The 6,472-nt window shown below is 36.9% G+C and overlaps 1 long non-coding RNA gene across 1 annotated transcript; it reads left to right on the forward strand.

The window, feature by feature from the left end:
* The first annotated feature begins 982 nt into the window (after window positions 1-982).
* Window positions 983-3,077, forward strand: LOC132633999 (uncharacterized). The gene is made up of 2 exons (XR_009579991.1): window positions 983-1,699; window positions 2,805-3,077. It is a non-coding gene; the product is annotated as an uncharacterized LOC132633999 (long non-coding RNA).
* The last annotated feature ends 3,395 nt before the right edge of the window (window positions 3,078-6,472 follow it).

Below are 6,472 nucleotides of genomic sequence, written 5' to 3' on the forward strand. Positions count from 1 at the left end.
CATGAACATAAGTTTTAGCTTTAAAGAAGACGAATTTCCTTCTTTCTTAAATCCTTATAGACATCGTTTTTACTGGTGCAACTCTTGGGAGATATGCTGCTAGATTGCTCAAATTCTGCTGTAATGACGTGTTATCTTGCTCAAGTGGAAAGTTTGGATTCTTGTGAACCTGCGCAAGATATTGATCACTTTTCCTGTTCCTCACTGTCACTCTTATTTGGTTTCCCCCTTATGTCTCTTGTATTGCATACGGTGCAGTTGCTTCCATTTGCTTTCTGTTCCATATGGTTTTACTATGTCTTTCAATATACCCCTTTTGTCCAAGAACTTAGATCTAACTATTTTTGTTAAGTTCTTTTTCAAATGATTACGTCTATTATATAGTCTACATAAAGGAGAAATTTGTTGAAAGGGGTATGAAGGAGTACACTTTTAGTGGGCATCGTGTGCGAGGTAGAATCAGGTATAAATTTATTAGATCATTTAGACCAAGGATTACATATTTACTGGGCAACTTTTGCGAGCTAGAATCGGGTACAAATTTATTAGATTAATCAGACCAAGGAGTAAGCTTTTACGGGGCATCGTTTGCGAGCTAGAATCGGCGGCAAATTCATTAGATCATTTGAACCCAGGAGTACACTTCTACTGGGCATCGTTTATGAGCTAGACTCGGGTATAAGTTTATCAGATCATTTATTATAATAACTTTGTTCGTCCCTTCAAAATGCTTTTACTATTTTAAAGTGAGAGTAGTTTGTTAAACCAAACGATATTTACAATTTAAAGAGTATGGTGATAAGTATGAACTACAATATGATTATAATTGAAATGCCATGAGTTATGATACTATTGAAAGAATGATGTTAAGTTATCATCTTAAGATAAGCTAATTTTGTTTTAATAACATGTGTATAACACGCTGCAAATGGATATAAAGAGCAAAATTTAATTGAATTTAAATTCTTGATGTGAATTTGTTTACATAAAGATCGAGCACTTGGAGCAGCTCAAAGTCAAATCAAGGTTTCTATAGCAATGGAAATCCTCAAAGTTCAAGGCTCTTGAATAGATATCTATTAATCAGTTAGTAATTAGAAGGTTGAGTGTTAAGGAGTTGAAACTAATAAACTTTTCGTGTTGTATGATAGCTGGTAAACTGATCAGCTACCTCTTGTATGTTTACTTTACAAAAAGAATAGGCGGACGGTGTATTTTTAAGATTTATGATGTTGGAGATAGGTGGGGTATAGGATGGTTGGGTCAGGAACACATTTTCTTTTGTTTAAAATGATTTTTGGTTAAATTGATATTTGGCCAACACAAATGACACCAATGTTCTCTTCTTTTTTTAAGTTGTCGTAACAGTCTAAACTACCATCATGTAGTGGTAGGGCGACCGTGATTATGATTGAAGAGGTACTCCCCTTGGTAACTCTCCTCGGTAATTACAAGAAACCTTCTCGATTCCGCCGAAGAAAGTGTGTAAGCCCTTAGTCAGAGTATGTGGGGATCACAAGTATTAGGCCTAAGAGGTGGAACAAGAGTGTTGAAGAAGAACGAAATGGGTGTAATTCATGCTTTTAAATGCAAGGACACGAGGAGAATTATAGCACTCTTTGCCAACAATTCAGCAGAATGTCCAGTTTTTTGGTGTAACGTGCAGTCATGTAAAATGTCTCAGAAGGCATTACTCGAGGTTAACTTTCTTGCTTTATATCACTATGAATGACACATATGGTAGGTCATAATAACTAAAGATCCTTTATTTACGAATGAAAATTCTGATTTATGTGTAATTATAGACATCCTAATTCTTTTGTCTGAAGAATATGTTGCCTTTCTTTTGTTGTTCCATATTGTGATTTCGTTTGCTAAATGTTATTTTTAATGATATGATGAGAGAATCGAAGAAATGGTGATATAGAAATGAAATGATAAACATTAGTTGCCTAAAAGGCATATGTATATAGTTACATCTATTCCAGGGAATGCATGGATAGGATGGGATAGGTTTAATATAAGCAAATTTATGAGTTCGTAAATGAAGCAGATCTGGTTGTTGCAGAACTCTCTTTATGAAATTTGGTTCATAATTGGTCCATTACTGGTTGGTACGTGAAATACATAAGACACAAAAGGATACATAGGTTAATGATGTTGAAAAGGTATGAAATTTATGGAGTATATTTTGGTCTCCTCAATTATTGATTGTATTTTGGTATCTTCAGATCATGTCTCTAATGCTTTTTCAGCTTCAGTCCTTTAGCAATTTTTACATGCTAACTATCCGTAACTTTTTTAATGATTCTATTTTCAACTTCCATCCTTTCTTTCCAGATTTACTATCCGCATCCATGTCTAAATAAAACACTAGCAACATCACACTTCTCTTTAAGTTTGTTGCTCATGATTTAACTTGAAATGCACAATTTAGTATTGTTTTACAATCTGCAACTCATTTCATTGTGTATTATTAGACTGAAACTAAATGGATTTGTCCTCTATTTTTATTTTGCAACTCCTTTTAGGGCTAAGTGACTTGACCTCACTTTGCAAAAGCTTTAGCCAAAGAATCATTCTTTGCCTTCTATCATTTGAAACTGTTTTCAGTGAACATTGGTAGTTTCAAAATACTATCATTATGGTTGTACTGCAAATTTCCAGGTATTGATGAGGGCTTATTAGCATAAGTTTCAAATCTAGAACAGCATTACGGTTTTCTGAGGATATGAATTGAATTAAAGGATTTGTAACTAAGTTTTCTTCTTTTTAGACTGAACCTCTTCAACTTTTCTTTTCAGGTCATGAAAGGAGAAGCTATCCCCATTTCCTTCGACCCATCAGAGCTGATTGGTCTCAAACAAACCTTTCCTTTATGGATACCCAACTGAAATACTGACTTATCAACTGCAGCTGCTAAAAATCAGATTTCACACAACCGTGGCATGCCTCATACATAAATGGGCCACGTACGTTTTACTGCTTTTGCCTTTCTAGCAAGCTCAAAGTATAGTTGTATAACTTTGTTCCATAACTGAATGTATATAATATGAAGCATATTATCTTAATATTTAGTTTGATGATGTCTCTTTTATTTGGATCTCATTAGTACAACGATGTTCTGAGTATGCCCGTGCATAGCATGGGCACGGGCCGTCTAGTGTTTATTTAATTCCTAAGTTAGAACTCATAGTGGTATTTAGGGGGTTAGTTGGAAAGTAAATTGTAGACTCAAAGTTATCATCTTGGGATCTTATGCTATGAAATTGGGGTTTTGTTTGGTAAATCTTGTTTAATCTAGTCATGAATTCTTGAATTAAGTAGTTACTTAGTTGAATCATTCTAATTTCGTGGTTTATGGTTATGGAAGTTAGGGTTTCTATGAAATTTGAGGGTTTCCGATTTAAGGTTGTAATTGATGATTGATTCAGTCTAATTAGCAATTGAAGGTTAGTATTAGACTTCTTATGTTTGGATTAACCGATTTTTACCTAAAACTCCTATTTTGCCCTTATGTGCCCATTTTCCCTCTTTTAAAAGGTTACTTTCGATTCGAATAGTATTGTAGCTTTATGAGTATCATTAGTCTCCATTTCTAATATAGAATGTGTTGTTGAATAGACTTTGATCATTCGGAAGCTCTCTGAAAAGGCAAGGCTCAAGTTGGATAGTTCGTGGCACCCGCTCGGAATCGGGGTAGGTTACGGTTTACCTTTCGATTAGACTCCAATTAGTGAAGCATATGTAGGAGTTAGATATTGACCATGAAAGCATTCTAGGCCTTCGGGTATGAAGTTGGGATGGAATTCTATTAGGTTGGTTGTTGTTGTCCGTGGGATTGTCTTTTTTTTTTTTTTAATTTACCGTTTTTCGAAAAACTATTTTTATTACATGGGGGTACGGGAAGGCGATTGTCACGACCCCACTAGAGGGCTATGACGGGTACCCGGAGCTGACTACCGAGCACCACCGATCAGACTTACAATCAAACTCAACCTGAATATACACCTTATCCAACACAAGCTTATCATGAAATAATTCTCAAATATCTCTCAAAACATACATACATATATACATAAGCCCACGAGGCTACAAAATGATGTACAGAATATACACTGAAGAGATCATAGAATATCTACTACCCACACACATGTATCTACGAGCCTCTAAATGGAGTACTGATATCATAAAGACGGGACAGGACCCCACCATGCCCCATATATACACACAAAAGAATATATCAATAAGCGGCAACTCCGGAGTAGTAGAGTGCTCCTGTAAGTCTACTGAGTAAGCTCCTAGGGATCCAGACTATCTCCCTGTCTACCTGCGGGCATGAACGCAGTGTCCATAAAGAAAAGGACGTCAGTACGAACAATGTAATGAGTATGTAAGGCATGTATAATAACATAATAAAGAAATAAAAGAACTCAAGATAAAGCAATAACCTGTACTACTAGCCTCAGAAGGCGGATATCATGCATGTTAACTTTCTTTAACACCTTTCATACATACATTCATATGACAGAGTAAGCGAACTCCTAGACTAGCTAGTTGGTGAAGCTCACGAACTAATTCCTTCTTTTCCGGCTGAACATCACATAGGCTGCCCATGGATTTACGGCTAAGAGCATCGGCAACCATATTCGCCCTACCGGGATGAAATAAAATACTCACATCATAGTCTTTCAATAGGTCTAAGCATCGCCTCTACCGTAGATTCAACTCTTTTTGCTTGAAAATATATTGGAGACTCTTGTGATCTATATATATATATATATATATATATATATCAACATAAACACCGTACAAATAATGTCTCCATATCTATAGTACATGAATAACTGCAGCTAATTCAAGGTCATGGGTCGGATAGTTCTTCTCATGTTTCCGCAACTGCCTGGAGACATAGGCAATAACCTTACAGTTCTGCATCAACACACAGCCTAACCCAACACCAGAGGCATCACAATAAACAACATAGCCTTCTAATACTTCTAGAAATGTCAGGACTGGGGCTGAGGTCAATCTATTCTTCAATTCCTGGAAACTGCGTTCACAAGCATCGGTCCACTAAAATTTTACTGATGTCTGAGTTAGCTTCGTCAATGGTGCAGAAATAGAAGAAAATCCTTCAACAAATCTTCTATAATATCCTGCCAATCCCAGAAAACTACGGACCTCTTTAGGCGTTATAAGCCTTGGCCAAGTCTTCACAGCCCCAATCATTTGAGTATCTACCCGAAAACCATCAGCCGAGATAATATGACCCCGAAAGGTTACAGAATTCAACCAGAACTCACATTTTGAAAACTTGGCGTATAGCTCTCGAGTCCGAAGAATGCCAAGGACCGTACGTAAATGATCTGCATGCTCTGCTTCTAATTGAGAATACACCAAAATGTCATCGATGAACACGATTACAAATAGATCCGGGAAAGGTCTGAACACATTATTCATCAAATTCATAAACACTGCTGGAGTGTTAGTCAACCCGAATGACATTAACCGAAATTCATAATGGCCATATCTAGTTCTATAAGCCGTCTTCGGAATATCTTTTTCACTAAACTCTCACTTGATGATATCCGGATCTCAGATCTATCTTTGAAAACCACTTAGCACCCTGCAATTGATCAAACAAATCATCGATTCTCGGAAGTGGATATTTATTCTTTATTGTCACCTTGTTCACCTGCCTATAATCAGTGCACATTCGCAAAGATCCAACTTTCTTTCTCACGAACAATACAGGTGCTCCCCACGGTGATGAACTGGGCCTAATAAATCCCTTCTCGAGCAGATCCTTCAGTTGTGCCTTTAACTCTTTCAATTCAACTGGAGCCATTCTGTAAGGAGGAATAGATATGGGTTCGGTGTCTGGCAGCACATCACTACTAAAGTCAATCTCCCGTTCCGATGGAAGACCTGGAAGTTCTTCTAGAAATACATCCAGAAACTCATTTACTACCGGAACAGATTGAAGATTCGGCAGCTTTGCTTCGATGTCATGAACTCAGACTAAATGGCTAAATATAGCCTTTAGCAATCATCTTCCTTGCCTTGAGATAGGAAATAAACCTACCTCTTGGAGATGCCATGTTGCCTTTCCATTCAAGCATTGGTTCTCCCGATAATTGGAACTGAACCATTTTTGTCATACAATCCATATTAGCATAGCAAGAAGTCAACCAATCCATGCCTATAATAACATCAAAGTCTAACATTTCTAGCTCAATCAAATCAGCTACGGTGTGACGATCACACACCACAATCACACAATTCTTATATACTTGTCTAGCTATTACTGGATTATCAATCGGAGTAGACACTTTAAAAGGTTCGATTGGCTCAGATTTTATCCTAATACGGCCAGTAACATAAGGAGTGATATAGGACGAAGTAGAGCCCGGGTCAATCAAGGAATAGACATCACAGGAGAATATGGATAATATACCTGTGACAACGT

The sequence above is a fragment of the Lycium barbarum genome, chromosome 3 (genome assembly GCF_019175385.1).
Source record: "Lycium barbarum isolate Lr01 chromosome 3, ASM1917538v2, whole genome shotgun sequence".
Classification (NCBI taxonomy): domain Eukaryota; kingdom Viridiplantae; phylum Streptophyta; class Magnoliopsida; order Solanales; family Solanaceae; genus Lycium; species Lycium barbarum.